Source organism: Tachypleus tridentatus, chromosome 13 (assembly GCF_004210375.1).
Source record: "Tachypleus tridentatus isolate NWPU-2018 chromosome 13, ASM421037v1, whole genome shotgun sequence".
In the NCBI taxonomy this organism is placed as follows: domain Eukaryota; kingdom Metazoa; phylum Arthropoda; class Merostomata; order Xiphosura; family Limulidae; genus Tachypleus; species Tachypleus tridentatus.
This window is the reverse complement of record NC_134837.1, coordinates 63,357,298-63,378,807: the sequence shown is the minus strand read 5'-3', so window position 1 is coordinate 63,378,807 and position 21,510 is coordinate 63,357,298. Positions and strand designations below refer to the sequence as shown.

General features: G+C 34.2%; 1 protein-coding gene and 1 long non-coding RNA gene across 4 annotated transcripts in view; both read left to right on the top strand.

Annotated features, from left to right (window-relative positions):
* The window catches only part of LOC143240779 (protein sidekick-like), an 83,245-nt gene that overhangs the window by 826 nt on the left and 60,909 nt on the right, over nucleotides 1-21,510 (top strand). The gene's annotated exons all lie outside the window — the stretch shown is intronic.
* On the top strand, nucleotides 386-20,575 carry LOC143240781 (uncharacterized). Its single transcript, XR_013021956.1, has 2 exons — nucleotides 386-520; nucleotides 20,341-20,575. It is a non-coding gene; the product is annotated as an uncharacterized LOC143240781 (long non-coding RNA).

The window sequence follows — 21,510 nt, the reverse complement described above, 5'->3', positions numbered from 1 at the left end:
AGTGTCCTGTTTGATATTGTATTATTAATTCTTATCTAAAATTATGACTTGTTAATGTCAAAGAAATTATGATGATTATAATTCATTTCCTAATCTGGTTCACATCATAACAGTAACAACAGTTCTTGTTTATGAAAATTGATGATACACGACGCCGGTGCAGATAGCCATAAAACGCCAAGCCAACCAACACGTAGCGCCAAGACTTACTAATCTGATGAGTCTTGGTGTTTAGCGAAAGGCCTCGTTAGCACTGAATACTGCAGATGTGGTGTGGTTGAGGTGCTCGTTTGTCTTTTTTTTAAATTTATTAATGTAGTTTTCTCCCGTTGATTATGTGGTTATTTGATAATGTTATTAACGCTTATTTCAAAAATCTGATGTGTAAATAACTTTAAAAAAATGTTAATATGAAAAAGCGTCTAGATCTACATTATTCTTTATATCTATTGTATCCTAATTGGCCTGATGAACAGTGGTATTGGACCTTTTATCTTCGTTGGAACTATATTGCAAATATGTAATGTAGTTGATTTAACATTTTCTCTCTTTCTTTCACCAAGTGTCCTTAGAATTAATATATACCATGTTAGGATTAAAACTATTCCGATATTAATAACTAACACGATTTGTCTTATTTTTTCATCGAGGGTAGAGGGAATAAATATTTTTATCACTATTAATTGCCAGTTTTATTAAATTTTCTACTGTCACTAAACTAAAATAAATATTTAAATACGTTCACATGTAATGATTTTTTTCATTATATCTATATTTTTTGTATGTATTATAATGTTATCATCATATAGCTTTATTTCAGTTATAAGTACACTATAACTTATTCGTCTATTTCTGCAGATTATTAACTCAAGTCTGCTTGAGTTTCAAGATAGACTTTTTATACAAAATTCTTAATTTGTAATTAATAATTGTTTGGCATTAAAAAATAGTTATTGCGAGAAAAGACTCTAAATGTCTATAAATGCACGTGTGTACAAAAACAACTGTCTTTTAAGGAACTGTCATATTCATTTAAAAATTTGACAAATATTTTGGCTATTAGAGCACCTAAAAATCGTGGGGGGGAGACTTGAGACATACATTTATTTGAACTCGCCTCAGAAGATTTATTCAACCCATAAGTTTTCAATCAGTTTTACGTCTTCAAGATGAATCTGTAATAAGTTGAGTTACATAAAGCGTTTATTAAACTTCGTTTTTATTTATAGTATATTTATAATAAATCCAAGAAAAAGTTGTATCAGTAACACGGGGGATATAATAAGGCCCATTAGGTTTAAAATAGTTACTTTTTTTGTTTGTACTCTACTCATAATATGCAGATCACAGGTTCGAAACCCCTTTCAGGTGTGGTGATTTTATAGTGTGAAGCTCAATCCTGTAGATGGTGTTGACTAGCGCAGATATCCCTCGAATAGCGTAGCTTTGCTTGAAATCTAAAATAAACCCAACTAATTTTCAAGGGGCTGAAGGTCGATAATTCATTCTATAATGAGTAGTGAGTCCAGAAAAAACGTGTAGTGTATTAAATAGATATATATTACTACTATGTAATTGTTACTCTCGCGTTTCCCCTCACTTTGTTATTACTAGCGCCATTGTTACCTACCTTTTTACAACTGATAATAGTATGAAATGTGTATTTATTGACATCTGATTTCATAACTGAGTGTTAGATTTCACATATTGCAGTTTATAAAACATGAATCATTTCCATCACTTTATCGTAATAAAACAATGGGCACTTTTCACTTTTGACCTTTATAATTAATTGCATATCTTAGACATAGTAAGTGAAAAGTCGACTTTGGAACCCGTCCTTTTAAGCGAACGAGTTCCAGGTCACGCACAATATGCAATACTCAACGTTCATTACTCACGTTGAGTTTCCACCTTTGCAGTTGAAACTCAAATTTGAAAAATTTCCCCAAATAACTTAGAGAAACACAAATTGCTGTGATTCTTGGCTAGGTATTTTTAAAATGTAATATATATATATATATCGACATAATATTATCGAGTAATATGTTAAGGATTTGTATAAGTACTCCCATGCACTTCTGAATAATAATGCCATGGTGACTTTGGTTTGCATACAAGACGTGTGAAAATGATTTCTCCAAACTTTTCCACTTCCGGTGTCTATAGAAGATGAATATTTCTAAACTTATATACAGATATAACTTAATGGATAGAGGTCCCATGTCGTATAAGGCAAATGCAAAGTTACAAGGAAATTCTGAAATTTTTAGAAAAGATCACCCAATGGCATGGTGGTATGTCTGCGGACTCGCACCACTAAAAACTGGGTTTCGATACCTGTGGTAGGTAGAGTACAGATAGCCCATTATGCAGTTTTGTGCTTAATTCCAAACAAATAAACCTAATAGCTATAGGCCTCATCGTAATCTGACTGTCGCTGGTTCGAATCTCCGTCACGTCAAACATGCTCGCCATGTCAGCTGCGGAGGTGTTATAATGGTACAATCATTCCTCATATTCGTTGGTAAAAGAGTAGCCCAAGAGTTGGCGGTGGGTGGTGATGACTAGCTCTAACTGTTGTCTATAAATCTTCAAAAGCTGAAATAAAGTTGCATAAATTTGAGAACCGCTTTTGCACGTTTAACACGGTCACAGAGGTATCTCACATTAGTATAGCTATGAGACAAATTACGAATTACATCAGAGGTATAAATTGAAATAATCTATATAAATATATACTATACACAATATCTTTCTTTAACCAGATTCGAATTAGTATTTTTAGATTGCAGGACAAGGAATAAGAAATCCCTGTTATTGTTTCTTGGTGGTGTTGCACGATCGATGATGGCATGCTGAAGAACAAAGTTCCAGTCACTGTCAGTGAGGCTTAGAATTATCTGCTGAAGGCAGTAGCGTATTTTGATAAGGGCTAGAGGGAATTCATTACCAGGGCTTATGGTTTTAATGGGAGCCCATTGATAATTTTATTCTATGTAAAATTACATGAAATGTAGGGCCCAAAAATTATTAGCCCCTGGGTCTCCACAATCTTAAATCCGCTACTGGCTGACGGTCTGTTGGGCTCTTGTGAATCTGGAAAAGACCGAGTGAAGAGAAGGCGGCGGCTTATCTTCACGAAATTGGTGGGTATAAAACAATAAGTACTGTCATGCCCCCCGCTAGTACAGCGGTATGTCTCTGGATTTACAACGCTAAAATCAGGGGTTCGATTCCCCTCGGTGGGCTGAGCAGATAGCCCGATGTGGCTTTGCTATTAGAAAAACACAAGTACTGTCATTAATTATGGAGTTTCTACTGCCAGAGTATATAATCACAATTCGGTCAATTTTCGTCCTGTTTGTATATTGGAACCGGCCTATCTTAATATGTGCTCTAGCTTTTATAAATTTCAACCAAATAGGATAAACATCATTTATCATCCTCCGGTGATGCAGCAGTAAGTCTTTGGGATTTACAATGGTGAAATCAGGGCTGTGATTCCCTTCTGTGGATACAGCAGTTAGCCTGATGAGGCTTTGCTATAAGAAGGCACACACAAATCCAATATATATATTATTTTATTTTATTACGTTCAGCCCCTGTCACCGAGGCGCTTTTGATTGATTGAGAGAGAGATCCTGTATTACAATAGCATCGAAATGTCAAACATTTTCTAAATCTACTACTTTGAAATTTTAGAAATTGGTGCAGATTTCTTTCTATACATGGATCTATGTTAGTAGAAAATGTACTTTGATTCTTAAACATATTTTTTATTAATACGTGACCTATAAGCATTCACGAGAAACTAACTACGCAGATTGTTTTTGTACACTGTTTCCACCTGCACTTTTATGTTCTAATCAATTTTCAAGTTAATCAGTACTAGTCCGAGGGCTTCCTCTACGGGTAAAAAAATACATTTATTTCTATATAGAAAGAGAAAATGAAAAGAAAATCAAAATCTTAAAGAACATTCTTGTTTTGAATGACAATTTATGTATTCGTGCCTGTTTTAATTTAAAGCTTCCGGGGCCAAAAACACCTTGAACCTTTAAAAATTTGGAATATCTACATCTAGATACCATTTTGAACGATGTTTTACATATCCATGCCAATTTTTGTGCAAATCTGTGAACCCCCATCAAAAAAACACATACCTCAATAACCCATTTTTGAGCTCTTCGCGACTCTTTCTGAAATATGATAACTCGTTTATATCCTGAGGGGGGGGGGGTATAATCCTGAAAAGTTGTGGGAGGGTGTGTGTGCTGTCTTCTAGCAAAGCCACATCGGGCTATCTACTGTGTCCACCGAGGGAAATCGAATCCCTGATTTTACCGTTGTTAACTTGTTGGGGGGGGGTCAGAAATCAACAAACAGGAATGAATATGCATTAAACTATTTGGTTGAAGAATAATTCGTGAGCGTTTTTTCAAGTTAAAAAATATATTCATAAATGAAACGCTTTCGCAAAATATTTCATGTCATTTGGTAGATAATTTTTTGCTCTAATAGGTGGTGTGTTTGATTTTCATATGTCTTTAGTTTTTGCTTTCATTTTCAGCTCATTAAATGGAATGTCAAGTGGACAAAATCGAGCATTTTCGACACCATCTGCTTTTCGCATTTAATTTCTTGCAATTTCGTTTACAACAATGCATACTATATACCTAGGTATTACATGAAATAAAGTATCATAATAAATGTTTTGGGTGTAATGTGTTCATGCATTGAAGTATTGTATAGTCTTGCATGTAATGCTTGAATGAAATTATTTAAAAACGCTCACGAATTATTCCTCAACCTAATAGATACAGTTCAAAATTGTTGTGTAGATATAAAGCCTTCATTCAGTCAGTAAGATTTTATGATAACAGCTAGGCAACTGGTCATCGAAAATACGTACTTTCTGTATAACTCCAGTCATTTCAGTATTTTTAACCCACAATTATCCAAGCGTTCTTGACCTTCGTATGGATTTTGGCCTTATTTGTTTTTAAAATATTTGATTATGATAAAATATCGGATAACAGATTTGTCAGAAGACAGTAAAAACTGCAATCGCATAAGTTATTCATATGCAATATATTTGCAACATTTACGTTGTTTAGAATTATTAAGAATAAAACTAAAATAACAGTGAATTCGGATATGGATGCAGTTATACCAATTGGCCATGTCACTTACAGTGTTAAAATGCCAACAACACTTTGTTTAATGACATCATTAATACGGAAAGTTTGCATAGAAGTAATTTTACTCAGCTGTGAAAACTACAGTTGGATAACTAACGTTATTTAGGCGAAAAATAAATATTTTTTTTATAAAGAAGAAAATAGCACCGTTTTTACAAGTGTTTAAAACTATATATATTTGAGCGTTTAACACTTGTTACTAAACATTCAAATTTGGCAGGCATACCAACGTTATAGGTGCTGTTAAGGAATGATAAAGTATGTCTTAAAGTCTGCGTGTGCATGTGTTTTTATATCAAGGCACAGAATATACGTGTAAGATATTTAATTAAGAGTTAGTAAGCGTTAATAAACGTAGAAAATATAAGAATTTCCATACACTATTTATGCCCAGTATGGCCGGGTGGTTAAGGCACTCGACTCGTAATTTGAGGGTCGCGGGCTCGAATCCCCTTCACCCCAAACATGCTCGCCCTTTCAGCCGTGGGGACGTTATAATGTGACGGTCAGTCCCACTGTTCGTTGGAAACATAGTGGGCTGCTATGAATAGCTGCTTACCCTCTATCCCTCCTTAAGCTTTGCACGAAATTAAAAACAAAACAGAAGCAAACATTATCACTACGACATGTGAATCCATGTTAAAAGTTAAAGTAGGAACGTGTGTGTTTGTTTTTACTGTAATATGTGTTGAAAATGTCAGACCATGACCAGTTGTAATTTCATGTTCCTAACATCTGTGATGAAGTACTTCTGTTTAAATTTTCTGACTTTTCTGTGCATATAAAACATTTGGTTTTCGATCGATTAGTTACAAAAACTCGACAGCGACCTAATACGCTTTAAATAGACCCTTACCGCTTGTAGATGCATTGACACTTGGTAAATCAGGATGTATATTTATATGTGTTTTCGTACAGTTTGGTAGCACTAATTATTTACTTAGCTCGTTGTCGTATAAGTACAAGATAAATCACCAAGGGAAGTTTCTATAAATAGGCAATGTAGAATGCGTACAGAAAGGCTTAAGAATATACTAAAGTTCGGTTACAAGTATTCTTGGTATAATTCTTACAAAGTGTGTATGTTAATAGCCTGTAGGTAGATCAGTGGGTGTATACTTTTCAAAAGTAAAAGGTGTGTATATATATATATGAGAAGAGAGGGAAATATTTTTACCTTCAACAATGAAATCATAAATCTGTCTATAGCTGATGTACGTAAGCCTTATTAGGTAAGGGTCATTTTAATGGTGAAATCAGGGTTAATTTGTTTAAGTATATATTTGTAATATATACCAAAATTACGCTTGTCTATTCAAACAATTGTAGAAATATACGTTTTTATCATGTGTTTAATCTCGCAAAAGGTGTGGTCTTAATAAAACCAACGATGACCAATCTTATTTTTGATTGGAACTTGTTTTCTACAGACGAGAGAAGATAAAACATGGGAACAGGAAAAATAACATTTTAGAAAACACATACATATATATGAGTGCGTATTTTTTATTTAAAGGAATTCCATTGCTATGGAAATGATATAGATACTGGTAAAATATTGTTCTAAACATTATCCACAATATATATATTTTATTTTAATTGGAATTACATGATAGTTTAAAAACATCATCTCTGGCAGGAGAATTTAAAAAAATAAGGAAATGAAAATGTTTACTGTAAAGTTTCGTTTTCTAAAGTATATAGTTTAGCTACCTTGTAAATATTTTACTATTTGAAGGTTCTAAGCATTTAAGAATGCAAGTAAAAAAAGAAAAAAAGGTATAACAAGGTGTCAACCACAGTGTATCTGCTATATTCAGTGATGACTGGGGTACGACATACGATAGTGGTGGAACACGAAAGGAGTTTTTATAACTATTAATGTCACGAATAAATTTGGTTAAATGATAGCCATTAAACTCACATCAACAGTTCATTTACTCGAAAATTTGTTCACGTTTTTTTTTCTTTAAAATAATTTAACCAAGTTAAAAGTAGTTGTTGTTAAGCGCAAAGCAAACACAATGAAGTATCTATGTTGTGCCCACCGCGTGTTTCGAAACCCTGTTTTTAAAGTTATAAGCCTTAAGTCTTGTTGCTGAGCCACAGTAGGGCAATTTAGAAATGACCATTTTTAGACCTAATTAAATCCCTTAGTTATTACAGAATATTTGAGAATGTTCCAGAAAGTAGGCTCTAGAATGTAAAACTATATATATATGTATGTGTGTGTGTGTAAGCAAACCTTGAAATAGTCTAAGATGCCTGTATGTCAATAAATCGCCTTTTTTTTTTTTTTACCTTTTACAACAGTTTCAAACATTCGATATGCATGGGAGTTGTAATTTAACATTTTATCTGGGGGGCGTTTTAGTGTTAGTGTACACTTACCGTCAGGGGAAGACGTAACAGGTACTGTGTATACTTAGTGACCTCTACGTGTGTGGGATTTGTTGATTACCGTCAATTCTCACTGAACTAAATAATACTGATAGTCTTGGGTGTTTTAACATTTGCCACTTGAGCTAGCCCGGAATGGATCTTTCTGTTTTGTTTTGTTTTCGCATCAAGATGGTCTTGGCTCAGGTCACGGTTCTGGCCCAACGACCTGGACCTTGAGAAGTTATCTTGTAAGTTTAAAGTAAAACAATATAGTAATGAAACATGGCTGAAATGTTCTACATGTGTTTGTGGATGTGATGATTTTAGATGTAGCGATTAAGGTAAATGACGGGTCCAGGTCGTATGAGGGAAGAACTTATATGTTAATCGATTTGACATACCAGTTGAATCGGATCTTCGTCAGTTGATTACTGGATTGACAGGGAAATATATATGTATATAAACTAACATAATAATATCGTTATCATCAAGAAGAGAGATTGGAATTAGGTGTGTGTGTGTATAAAATCATTAGTTTCAGTATTTTGTGAAACTAACGATACAGTTTGTTTTTTAGAATTAAACACAGCTACACAGTGAACTATTCGTGTTCTTCTCACCACGGGTATCAAAACCCGGTTTCTAGCGTTGTAAGTCCGCAGACTTACAGCAAAGTCTAAAGATGTGTTGAAGTTGAGACAGATCCATTATAAGATTATTTCCCCAGTGATTCTCAAATTAGAAATGCCATTTCTGCAATGAAGAGTCAGTATGGTATAATAATCAGTACTGTACCCCTACATAGGTTTAATTACGTCATATTTTAATGAAATTTAGTTTGTTTTCGTTTTAGAAGTTGTGTCAAGCCTCATTCATCTAACTCTAAATCACCGGTTTCAGTATCAAAAGACTGGCTCGTGTGGCTGGTGTTGATGTACCTCTCAGTAACATGTATTAATTGGTAATGATTTTTCTTAGAGCAAAATAGTTGTAGTTTAAGCCCTGATTTACACATTATTGAAATGCAAGGATTCATAGTCCTACTGTGCCTTTTTATATCTGTTACAAAGAAGACCTATAATTCGAGTTGTTTACTTTTTTGTTTAGAACAAAATTACACAATGGGCTGCCTGTGCTGTTCCCACCCGTGTTTCAAAACACGATTTCTATCGTTGTAAGCGAAGCCACCGGCAGGTCCTATAATACGGATAAAGAATATTAGTATATTTTTGTTTATAAAATAAGTCACATATACTTTTTGATACACGTGACTGTTAATTCATATTTCAAAGTTTGCTATTGGTTCGTCGGTTCTTATACAGTTAACATATATATATATATATGGGGGGTGAAATAATCGTGTGAACCGTTATCATGGCTTTACATTTGTTTTTAATCGGAAGTAAAATGAAATTTCCACTTTTCTTGTACACTAATTTGAAATTCTACACGTCAGCATTTAGTGAATAAATTATAGTTTTTACTTACTGCCTACGATTTTGTCTTTTGTTTGTCTTGGAATTTCGCACAATGCTACTCGAGAGCTATCTGTGTTAGCCGTCCCTAATTTAGCAGTGTAAGACTAGAGGGAAGGCAGCTAGTCATCACCACCCACCGCCAACTCTTGGGCTACTCTTTTACCAACGAAAAGTGGGATTGACCGTCACATTATAACGCCCCCACGGCTGGGAGGGCGAGCATGTTTGGTGCGACTCGGACGCGAACCCGCGACCCTCAGATTACGAAGCGCACGCCTTAACGCGCTAGGCCATGCCAGGCCCGCGATTTTGTCAAACTGAAACATATGTAAATACATTACACACAAAATAAATTACAAACCTCAATTTTATTGTTTATAATATCTTTCGTAAAAATAAAATTATAGCGGTGAATATCATGCACTGAATGAAAATTTACTACTCTGTATCGGTACACATTACAGTTCTTATTACGTCGGAACAAAACCATTACTTTTATGTAAAATCAAGTTAGATTAATATTTTTTTCCTTAATTAACGTTAACCAGTTAGTTTAATCTACCTAATAACTTATGTAATACTTATAAATAAAAGTATATCATAATAAATTAATTAAATACATTTAAAACCCAAATTTGTAGTACTAGTTTACGTACAAACTCGTACCGACTAGTCTGGAACTTAAATATCTCGAATGAATAATTTGTGTTAATCTCTGAAATGTATATCTTCTTTCCCATGAGCATATATATATATATATACATCCGTTTGGACCTGCTAAAAAAGTATCACCTTACTAATGTGGAGAGAATCTAAACTGTAATTTAACACTGTTGCGCAGCTGTAAGGGTTCGTTGCTATTGCATAGGAACAGTTTTTGACAAAATACACCTGTTTTGTTCGTAGCAACTCCCCAGTTTCTTCCTTTTCCCACACAACTTGACTCAACAGTGGGGATTCCGTATAAACTCCCACAGACAACATTGAAATGATTAAAGTTTCCCCAACGAAGGGCCTTTATATTGAAATTGCGGTTAAATATTAACTCGGCATTTTTGGACAAGAATGTATTGTATTTTATGTCTCTTTTAGCGAATGGTTGTATATTTAAGAACTATCTCAAAAACTGTTCAGGTAAATCCTGTAAACATTTTTACATTTGTATAATACTGTGAGTACATTTGTTACCAAAACTGTACAGAGTGTCAACTTGTAAGTCTGTTTGTTAGCAATAATGTATAGATTATAGTATATAGTTATTTGTTACCAAGAATAAACAGATTAGAGTAGTGGTAGGTTTTATATGGCTAGAATTCAGGTATTTTAGAACAAAACTCACAAGACAAATTAGTTATTCTCTATTCTGCTATCACAATACAGGCAGCCATAACTTCACTTACGTTACCCTGTATCCAGAGCTTTAAATAATTATCTTATACGTCAACAGTCCACACAGACTGCATCAGTTACTTTAGAACTCGGTTGACAAGATAAATTTTTATTTTCTACGATCTGTTATTACAATACTAGCTGTGAAAATTACTTTAAAATCACCACTGTTACTGGTGATTATTACAGTCGTGTCCAGAGCGTTAAATAATTACCACTTTTTGCTCAAAATCCACAGGTGCGGGTTAGTTACTTTAGAACACCCTTTGACAAGACCAAATTATTTTTCTCTTTTTCTATTAATACAATACAAACTGTGAAACTCATTTTAAAAATCGCTCATTACGTTAAACTCATACGCATACTAACTTCACCTTTTCTTCCACTAACTTACTCCCTGTATGTGCACATATTTATAACTCACAACAGGATAACCTATAAATATTTAGTTCTCTTGTAACAACAATATTACACATAATGAGAAAAACTTATAAGCTTCGAGTAATATGACACCAACATTAGAGAAATGCTTAATACAGTAATTAAACTATATACATAACGTATAAATCGTATGGAGCTACGTAACGAAACTTTGTCATAACTATCGCTTTTGTTATGAAAGCTGAATAGTCATTGAATATTACATCACTAAATTATAACACATAACCTGAAAAATCTTCTATATCCAACAGATAGAGCCACTATGTGAGCTCATTTGTTTTCAAGGTTATACAAATTACAGTATAGAACCACCCCGTAAGTACTTTTATTGCCAGTATTGTACAGAATACAACAGTCAACATGTAAATACATTTGTTGCCATGACTGTACAGATTACAGTAGAATGTCAGTCCGTTAGTACCTTTTTTTTTTATTAAGATCGTAGAGATTACAGTATGGAGTCAACCCATTAATACATTTGTTACTAAGACTACAGATTACAGTATGGAGTCAACCCATTAATACATTTGTTACTAAGACTACAGATTACAGTATGGAGTCAACCCATTAATACATTTGTTACTAAGACTACAGATTACAGTATGGAGTCAACCCATTAATACATTTGTTACTAAGACTACAGATTACAGTATGTAGTCAACCCATTAATACATTTGTTACTAAGACTACATATTACAGTATGGAGTCAATACATACTAAGACTACAGATTACAGTATGAGTCAACCCATTAATACATTTGTTACTAAGACTACAGATTACAGTATGGAGTCAACCCATTAATACATTTGTTACTAAGACTACAGATTACAGTATGGAGTCAACCCATTAATACATTTGTTACTAAGACTACAGATTACAGTATGGAGTCAACCCATTAATACATTTGTTACTAAGACTACAGATTACAGTACTAAGACTACATATTACAGTATGGAGTCAATCTATACTAAGACTACAGATTACAGTATGGAGTCAACCCATTAATACATTTGTTACTAAGACTACAGATTACAGTATGGAGTCAACCCATTAATACATTTGTTACTAAGACTACAGATTACAGTATGGAGTCAACCCATTAATACATTTGTTACTAAGACTACATATTACAGTATAGTCAATAAATACGACTAAGACTACAGATTACAGTATGGAGTCAACCCATTAATACATTTGTTACTAAGACTACATATTACAGTATGGAGTCAATCTATTAATACATTTGTTACTAAGACTACAGATTACAGTATGGAGTCAACCCATTAATACATTTGTTACTAAGACTACAGATTACAGTATGGAGTCAACCCATTAATACATTTGTTACTAAGACTACAGATTACAGTATGGAGTCAACCCATTAATACATTTGTTACTATTAGACTAAGACAGATTACAGTATGGAGTCAACCCATTAATACATTTGTTACTAAGACTACAGATTACAGTATTGAGTCAACCCATTATACATTTTTACTAAGACTACAGATTACAGTATTGAGTCAATCTAATAATACATTTGTTACTAAGACTACAGATTACAGTATGGAGTCAACCCATTAATACATTTGTTACTAAGACTACAGATTACAGTAAGGAGTCTAACCGTTAGTACATTTGTGACCAAGACTGGACAGATTACAGTAAGGAGTCTACCCGTTAGTACATTTGTGACCAAGACTGGACAGATTACAGTAGAGAGTTAACTTGTAAGTACAAACTACAGTAGAGTCAAGTCGTACTACATTTGTGACCAAGACTGGACAGATTACAGTAGAGTCAAGTCGTACTGCATTTGTGACCAAGACTGGACAGATTACAGTAGAGTCAAGTCGTACAGTGAGTCAAGTCGTACTACATTTGTGACCAAGACTGGACAGATTACAGTAGAGTCATGTCGTACTGCATTTGTGACCAAGACTGGACAAATCATTTTGTGTCAAGACCAGAAGTTTCCAAGACAAGATAATTTTAGTATGGACTACAAGTGGTAGAACCTGAAGTGTAGATAACAGCAGGAAGACTAGAGGTTAGTAAGATCAGAATCAACGTGAACGTTAGGGTGAGAGTATTATCAATTAATAATACAACAAATTAAATGGCAAAAAGAGTAATTAGTTATTATTATTTATTATAGTTGTAGTTTAATGTATATTTAAATTATGAAAATAATATTGCATTTTAATTTAGTACTTTTTGTCTTTTTTTCTAACTGGGGTGAGTGAGCTACAATGAAAAACTTACAGGGATGAAAGACATTGGAAATGGTTTAAAAGCACTGGACTAGACCGTTACACATTAAGCGAGGCTGAGAGTTGAAACAGAAACAAAACCAAATACAATGTTGCTAGTTCTATGACCCACACTAGAAACTTGGTAAAACTTTACGATGCGATCTCAGTTCTCTGGGATTTTAAGGTAATGCGACAACGTACAAACTGTTCATTAGCTCGAGAAATTGTGAGTTCTTTCGTTATCTGTTGTGCTGGGTGATTTGATTAAAATTGGTCAGTATTCATCCTTTTTTACATGAGAGGTGCCCTCCCTGGATGCTTGAAGTCTGTTCCGTTATGAGTTAGGCTGCAGCACCCTGTAAATTATGTGGTATAACGGTCACTACAAGAAGTCTCACCTCCCACTGGGTTTCGACACTCGCTGTGGGCACACCAAAGCTAGCCCATTGCGTAGCTTTGTGTTTAACAACCAATAAACAAACATTACAAGAGTAACAGAAGGCCATGTTCACCCTGTGACTTAGCCGTTTTATCCTGTTGTTAATGGTGTATTTTAGGTTTCTCTGCTTCACTCAGTCTTTTCAAATCTCACTAGACAACGTAGAGCCAACCTCTTAAGAAAAATTTAAAAAAAAGACGCGAACATATAACGAACAAAATTATCGCGAGTGGGTTTGCATCCACCAAACCATGTAGGTTAGAGGTTTGGCCATCATTTTCAACATTCTTTTCTTGCTATAACTTTTCTAGGTTTGTTCTTGTCGATTTGCCGTGTCCTTTGTTAACTACTTTATTAACTTGGTACTTTATTACACACATTTACGGGATACTTGTTTCTTTTTAACGGAGTCACTCTTTATATATATTTTCCTTATGCAACTAATTATAATGTATAATGTTTACGTAGTCAGACATCTGATGGCCAAAGTTAGAAAATTCGAAACTTTCAGGTAGAAATCAGTTAATAACAGCCATTGTAGAAACCTCTAGTAATTTGTTTATATTTGTTTTAGTTTAGAAAATATTATTATTATTATTTTTTTTTTTTATTTTTTTTGCAAACAGGATCATTTACTTGTATCAGTAGGTAGGAAAAAAGTAGATTATAAAATTAGTGTTATATTTTAGGTTAGTGTTAAACAAATTCGTTTATACGCATTCATCATTAAATGTAGTTGTTTCGCAGCTGAGATAAATAAGAGTAATATAAGAGACACTTAGTGACGCGACAGAAACACTAAAACAGTGTGGGTTTTGTAACGTAATGATAGTTCACAAACTAGTTTACTCATATAATTAATAACATCTGATATCTCCCTCACTATCGCCCCTAGGAACTGCATGTAGATTAGTTAGAATCGTTAAAATGGTGACTAATTTACTTATAAATATATCAGTTGAAATTAACTCTGTGTGTGTGTTTTCTTACAGCAAAGACACATCGGGCTATCTGCTACGTCCACCGAGGGGAGTCGAAACCCTGATTTTAGCGTTGTAAATACGTAGGCTTACCGCTGTCCCAGCGGGAGACAAAATTAAATTAAATGATGTTATTAAAAGGTTCATTATGCCTTAAGTACTTGATTTGATTAATTTATTTACTTTCAGTTATGAAACTTTTCTGGACATAAACGTAGAAAAGTGAAAATAAACATACCATACCTGTCAGTCACGGTCCCTTCGCCTGAGCGACATTGAACAGGCACAATGAGCGAAACGGCCAGGTCAAAAACCTCAATGATTCAGGTTTAACGGCTTCCAATTTTAAACTGTGAATATGAAGAAAGCAACCAGTCAGAACACCCGCTACGAATACCTGTATAGACTGTCACTTTTATAATGTAACTACGGCTTAAAGTGCGGAGCGTATTGTGACATTACGTTTCGAATCCAAGACCTTGAGGTCACGGAATGGTTTAAAAACAGAATGTATGTAAATAGATTACTAAAAATTACTTCCTGGCATGTGTTCACGATATGTAGGCCCAACATGGCCAGGTGGTTTGGGCGCTCGACTCGTAATATGAGGGTCGCGGGTTTAAATCCCTGTCACACTAAACATGCTCGTCCTGTCAGCCGTGGAGGCTTTATAATGTTACAATCAATCCCACTATTCATTGGTAAAAGAGTAGCTCAAGAGTTGAAGATGGGTGGTGATGACTAGCTGCCTTCCCTCTAGTCTTACAATTTTAAATTATGGACGGCTAGCGCAGATAGCCCTCGTGTAACTTTACGCGAAATTCAAAAACAAACAAACCTGATATGTGATAAGTATACTTTAAAATTTGTAAGGTTTTTTTTTAAGGAGCAAAGAATTCGTTAACTTTAGAGACATGCCAATCGTCCTAATAAAAACCAGCTATTGCATTTTGAAAAACTTATATGGTTAGTAATAGTGTTTATATCTTAAATATTTTTGTAACTTGAGGTAAGTTCCTCGATAGGTCTACAATAAATTTGCATACTTGCAACACTAGAATCCGGAGTAATTCCTAATTGCGTACAGTGTGCAGATAAATCATTGTAGATTTGCACTAAGAAAACTATAACTACGTAAGATAATTAAAGTGATTAAATTCGTTCATTGGCCTCTACGGTAAAAGAAAAAAATTTTCAGCGAAGATTGACCCCTGTAGAGATTAATATAATAGGAAGCCAAAAACATTTTATTATGATTACATCCACCTTGGCTACTATGCATACAATGAAAGTCATCTATTTACTTTAGCATCCACTGTTTTTTTATTTATTGAAGTTATGTATGTTTCAGTTTTGGTTACTTCTTTGATTACTTATATTAAAGGTTTATTCTTATGCAGCCCTCGTAGCAGTAATTGTTACTTATATCACTTAATACTGTTATCTTGGTTAGTTTGATAACCAATTGTTTGATAAGGATATGATTAATCACTATTGGCTAATGGTTTGTAATATTTGTACTCGTACGTCTTATACCACTACTTATTTAAATAATTAGGCAGGGAAGATTTGGCAACCAGTTGTTCAGTTCCTCACACTTTGTATGTAGTGGTAGTAATAAAATAAGATGATGTCAAACGGAAATGAAACTTTTCTTTAAGCAAAGATTTAAAATGAAAAATGCAACGAATTATGTGAATTACGATGAACGAAATACTACATACGAAACGACAGTTAAGTGCTCGTAATTTATGCATTGGTATTATTAGAAAACCACAAAATAACAGGAGAAAAATTACGTCAGCAACAATATTGTGATTGTTTCTCTTGGTTATTGTGGTAAATTTGTTGTTTGCTGACGTAAGAGCTACTCAAAGCTACTCAAGAGCTATTAGCACTAACCGTCTCTAATTTTAAATTGATTTAGAAAAGGTAACTAACTATTCAACAACACCTATCTCCAGCTCTTAAGGAATCCTTTAAGAACGAAATCTGAGATGTCAGTCATATTTTAACGCCTCCACGGCTGAAAAGGTGAGCGTGTTCGATGACGTGATTCGAACTTTAGACCACAAATTGTTAGTTAAGCGACTTAACAAGCATGAGGAAAAAGAAGAAGAAACGAGTAGACTAGTATTAAAACACAAACAATAGTTTATTAAGCCTTAGAGTTGGCCCGGCATGGCCAGGTGTTTAAGGCACTTGACTCGTAAAATGAGGGTCGCGGGTTTGATTTCCCGTCACACCAAACATACTCGCCATTTCAGCTGTGGGGGCATTATAACGTGACAGTCAATCCCACTATTCATTGGTAAAAGAGTAGCCCAAGAGTTAGCGGTGGGTGGTGATGACTAGCTACCTTCCCTCTAGTCTTACACTGCTAAATTAGGGACGGCTAGCGCAGGTAGCCCTCGAGTAGCTTTGCGCGAAATTCAAAATAAACCAAACATTAGAGTTTCAGCTATACAGTGTGGTAAAGTAACATATATATAAACAAAGCGGTTGCTATACATCCCCAAACCTCTTTGGTCAGAGAGATGAAAAGTGAGTTTGCATATAGCCTAAACGACATATAGGATAATGTAGGGAAACAAGCCGTTCTATTGGTCTATGTTTATATCAGTTTGTTTGTTTTTTTACTTACCTCAGCTCGCCAAATGCTCGTATTCAACGTTTTACTTAAAGTGTCACTACACTTATGAACGAAATCCATGTTCTCGAATAAAGACTTCTAAACATTAGATCTTAAGCTTCATAGGTTACTTCCATTAAGGTTGGGGAATAAACTTTTTAATTTTGTGTTTCAAAGGTCACCATTTTACGTATAGGAACATGGTTTGTGTACAGAAATAAACAGAACATAAAAGACATCAAACCACAAAAAGTTAGTGGTTAAAGGGATTAATCATTCTAATATTAGTTTTATTCTTGTTTCAACTATGTAGGCGTAGACTTTATATGGTTGTTTTGAGAAATATCACGTAGACGTAGTTATTGCCACATGATCCTCTTAATATATATATTTATTTTTTAATCTGCTTGATTCATTTATATGTTTGATGAGAAAAAAATACAAGTTCATCAGACATGAAGTTTTTATCATGTGTGATCTCACTTCTAGATACACCAGACAAAAATTCTGAAGTTCAGTAACCATGTTTCGAACTTTAGACTTGAAACTTCCGTTAAGTTATTAAGTAGATAACCGAATAAAAAAACTAATGAAAGTTTTCGTATTTGATTTTAAGTATATCTCTCTAAACTTGTTCCAGTTTAAAATAATAATTGACACGTGACGTGACTAAAAGAACACGTTGAAATAGATCAAAAGCTGGTTATTTTCTCAGCTGTAAGTGTAGTGGTATTATCAAAAAGGTTTTAGGTGGTTCTTTGAAGTTAAGCACAAACTTATACAATGGCTATGGTATTGAAACACTGTTTCTTGTGTTGTAAGTGCGTAGACTGGGGAACAAAAAAAAAAGGAAGTGAGGTTTTTATAAGAGCAGGTCAGAAAATGCATTTCATGGTTGTTTTTGCTTTCCCCAGTAAGAAATTAAAAATACAAGTTACACAATCGTTCTTAAAGTTATATGTTACAATCCTAAATATGATACTACCATTAAATAAAACAGTTGTTAAACTAATGTATACACGCACATGGTAGGGAACGAACTTTGTTTTACTGGAGGAGGTAGGGGGGAACTTTCAGGCCCGCATGGCCACGTGGTTAAGGTGTTCGACTCGTAATCCGAGGGTCGTGGATTCGAATTCCCGTCACACGACACATGCTCGCCCTTTCAGCCGTGGGGGCGTTATAAAGTTACGGTCAATGCCACTATTCGTTGGTAAAAGAGTAGCCTAAGAGTTGGCGGTGGATGGTGATGACTAGCTGCCTTCCCTCTAGTCTTATACGGCTAAATTAAGGATGGCTAGCGCAGATAGCCCTCGTATAGCTTTGCGCGAAATTCAAACCAAACTTTCAACAAACCTGAAATTATCAAACATTACCTACGCGTGTAATGTATTTCTACTGAGTGACTGTTGGCATTATACAAACAATGCTTTTGCTTCTTTTCTCTTTCTTTTTTCGAGAATTTAGACGAATGAAAATTTAAAATCTCTAAATGGAAAATTTGTTGTTATTTTGATCCGTATAGGAATTCCTTTTCTTGAAGGGAACCAGTTCCTTTACAAGAATCTTTATTCGTAAGGTTTAAGGCTCAGCATGGCCAAGCGTGTTAAGACGTGCGACTCGTAATCTGAGGGTCGCGGGTTCGTATCCCCGTCGCGCCAAACATGCTCACCCTTTCAGCCGTGGGGGCGTTATAATGTGACAGTCGATCCCACTATTCGTTGGTAAAAGAGTAGCCCAAGAGTTAGCGGTAGGTGGTGATGACTAGCTGCCTTCTCTCTAGTTTTACCCTGCTAAATTAGGGACGGCTAGCACAAATAACCCTCGAGTAGCTTTGTGCGAATTTCAAAAACAAAAACAAATCGTAAGGTTTAAGAGCATACGTGTTCGTAGCAAAGAGGTTACTGGTGATGGAGGAGCTTATACTAGTTTTTATTACTGTTACTTGAGGTAAGAGTAATGTAAGCGTTATTATCCCACCACTAAGAACGCATACAAATAAATATATGAGTACTAAACTATGGCGTTCTTAATAGTTTAAGCCTCTTTTAGCTTGTCAGTCTGGCTTATAAAAATTAATTTCATTGGCGATGAATGAATTTTAGGATATATATCTTATTTCTGTGAAAGTTGTAAGTGAATAAAAATAAGTTTTGCATTTTTTTGTAAAAAGTGACATCGTATTAAATAGTTTTAGCTATTAAAAAAGTGAAATAATTTCACCTCATTATGTGAAGTTTCAAATGACAGCTAATGAGATAGTACAAAAGGAACAAGATGAATAATTTTATTATACGAAGTCTGTCATTTATTCCTTAAGACGTATGTTATCTTACCATCAGTATTCATTTAGCCTCTTTATATTAGTCAAGTTAACGAACACCTAAATTGATTCAAATTAAATGCTTCTAGAATCATGTCGATCACTTGTACGTCTACCAGTAAATATTTATTTAGCAAAATTAGGCCTTGCGAAATAAAATGATCACAAAATTAGCAACTCTGTGGTTTAACTTCCAGGATAAAATAACTAATTTATGGATAATTTTGTTGTAGCTTTTAATCTAAATAATCAGAGGAACCTAATAAAGCACAAACTGTTTACACAGTCACCATTCGAGGCTATAATTAAATTCTTTAATATTCTATCAAAGGTTTTACTGTAGTGATGTGGGGGTTAAAAGAAAATGAATAATGTTAAAAATAAAATGTTTTAATACGTACAAAAGCGTTCAATGTATGCGATACACTTCCGGAAGAGTACGTACAGCTATTACACAAATATCTCTTTTGTGTCAGTGTTCTACCTCCATGGCACGCCAGGTGTTTAACTATTTTGTTATTTTTTTAATCATTGTTATGACTTTGTTACTAAGTGCAAGGTTAGTTTGTGTGTTGCTGACAAAAACAACCTTGTTTTTATGCTTTAAAAACAAGTAGTTATTGTAACATTTCTATAAATGAAATCACCTTCCCTCCGACATTTTATCCAGGATAATCTAGTATAATTGAAATTGAAGGATGTTTATGAATAATGTTTGTCGCTAAATCATATTTTGTGAAATATGAAAATCACATTTTATAACTATTTTACGATTTTTTTTTTTCATATTATTATTAAACAGCCTATTTTCTCTAGATCGGTGACCCTGAAATGAAGGTATTCTCCCCACGACTGACGTGACAAACTTGCGAGGAAGAGGTGTTATAAGCTACAATATTTCATCTTTCTAATAGTAGATAGATATTTAAATTTCAGTCTCATATTTTTATTGCATATTTGCCTGTATTTCTATTTCAATATTACTTATTCGAAACTTGTAAGCTAACCCTAATAACACAGCTAAAGAATTAAAGGTTTTTTTTATACAAGACCAACAGTAAGTTCTGTTTCACTACACATTTAAACTTTACAGTTATATTTATCACTATTTTAATTTTTTTCATTCGAGACTTAAGTCAATATACATTAATTACACTATGTAACACAAATTTTGTTCCTGAATAGTATGTGTTATTTCTTAATTTCTTATGTTGTAAAAGTACAGAAAATGGCCATTATTCCCTTCACACTTTGCTTTTGTGGCCTGGATAATGAAATTTAGAAATTAACCTATTTTGTATGTAAAAACGGGCAAATTTGCACATTTTCATTTACATAAAGTCTAAATAAAATAACATGTGAATCAAGATTTACAGGTATTTATACTAAAGTTATATAAAAATGTTTAGAAGTGAGTAGTTTTTCGAGAAATGCGGCTGTAATGTAAATCACTTTCACGTATCAGCCCCCAAATATAGTTTCCCATCATGTTTTCGTTATACGTTCCCAGGTCACAAAAGCAAAGTTTGAAGAGAAAAATAGGTCCATTTACTTTAGACATAAGCAATTGGGAAATAACACTTTCTGCCCAGGAACAAGAAAAACTAAAAATTTTGTTACATAGTGCAATCTAGGCCAAGTGATTAGGGCGCTCGACTCTAAAGGGTCACGGGTTTGAATCCTCATCATACCAAACGTGCTCGCCCATTCAGCCGTGGAGTCGTTGTAATGTTACCATCAATCCAATTGTTCTTTGGTGAAAGAGTAACCCAAGTGTTGACGGTGAAGACTAGCTGCTTTCTCTACAGTCTGACACTGCTAAATTAGGGAAGCTAGCACAGACAGTCCTCGTGTAGCTTTGCGCGAAATTTTTAATTATAAGTTTCACGTTCGAGTTATGAATGCTGTTTCAGTCATGAGGAACAAATTCAACTGTATGCTCTGGAATCAGTACATCGATAAAAATATAATGAAAGATGAGTTAAA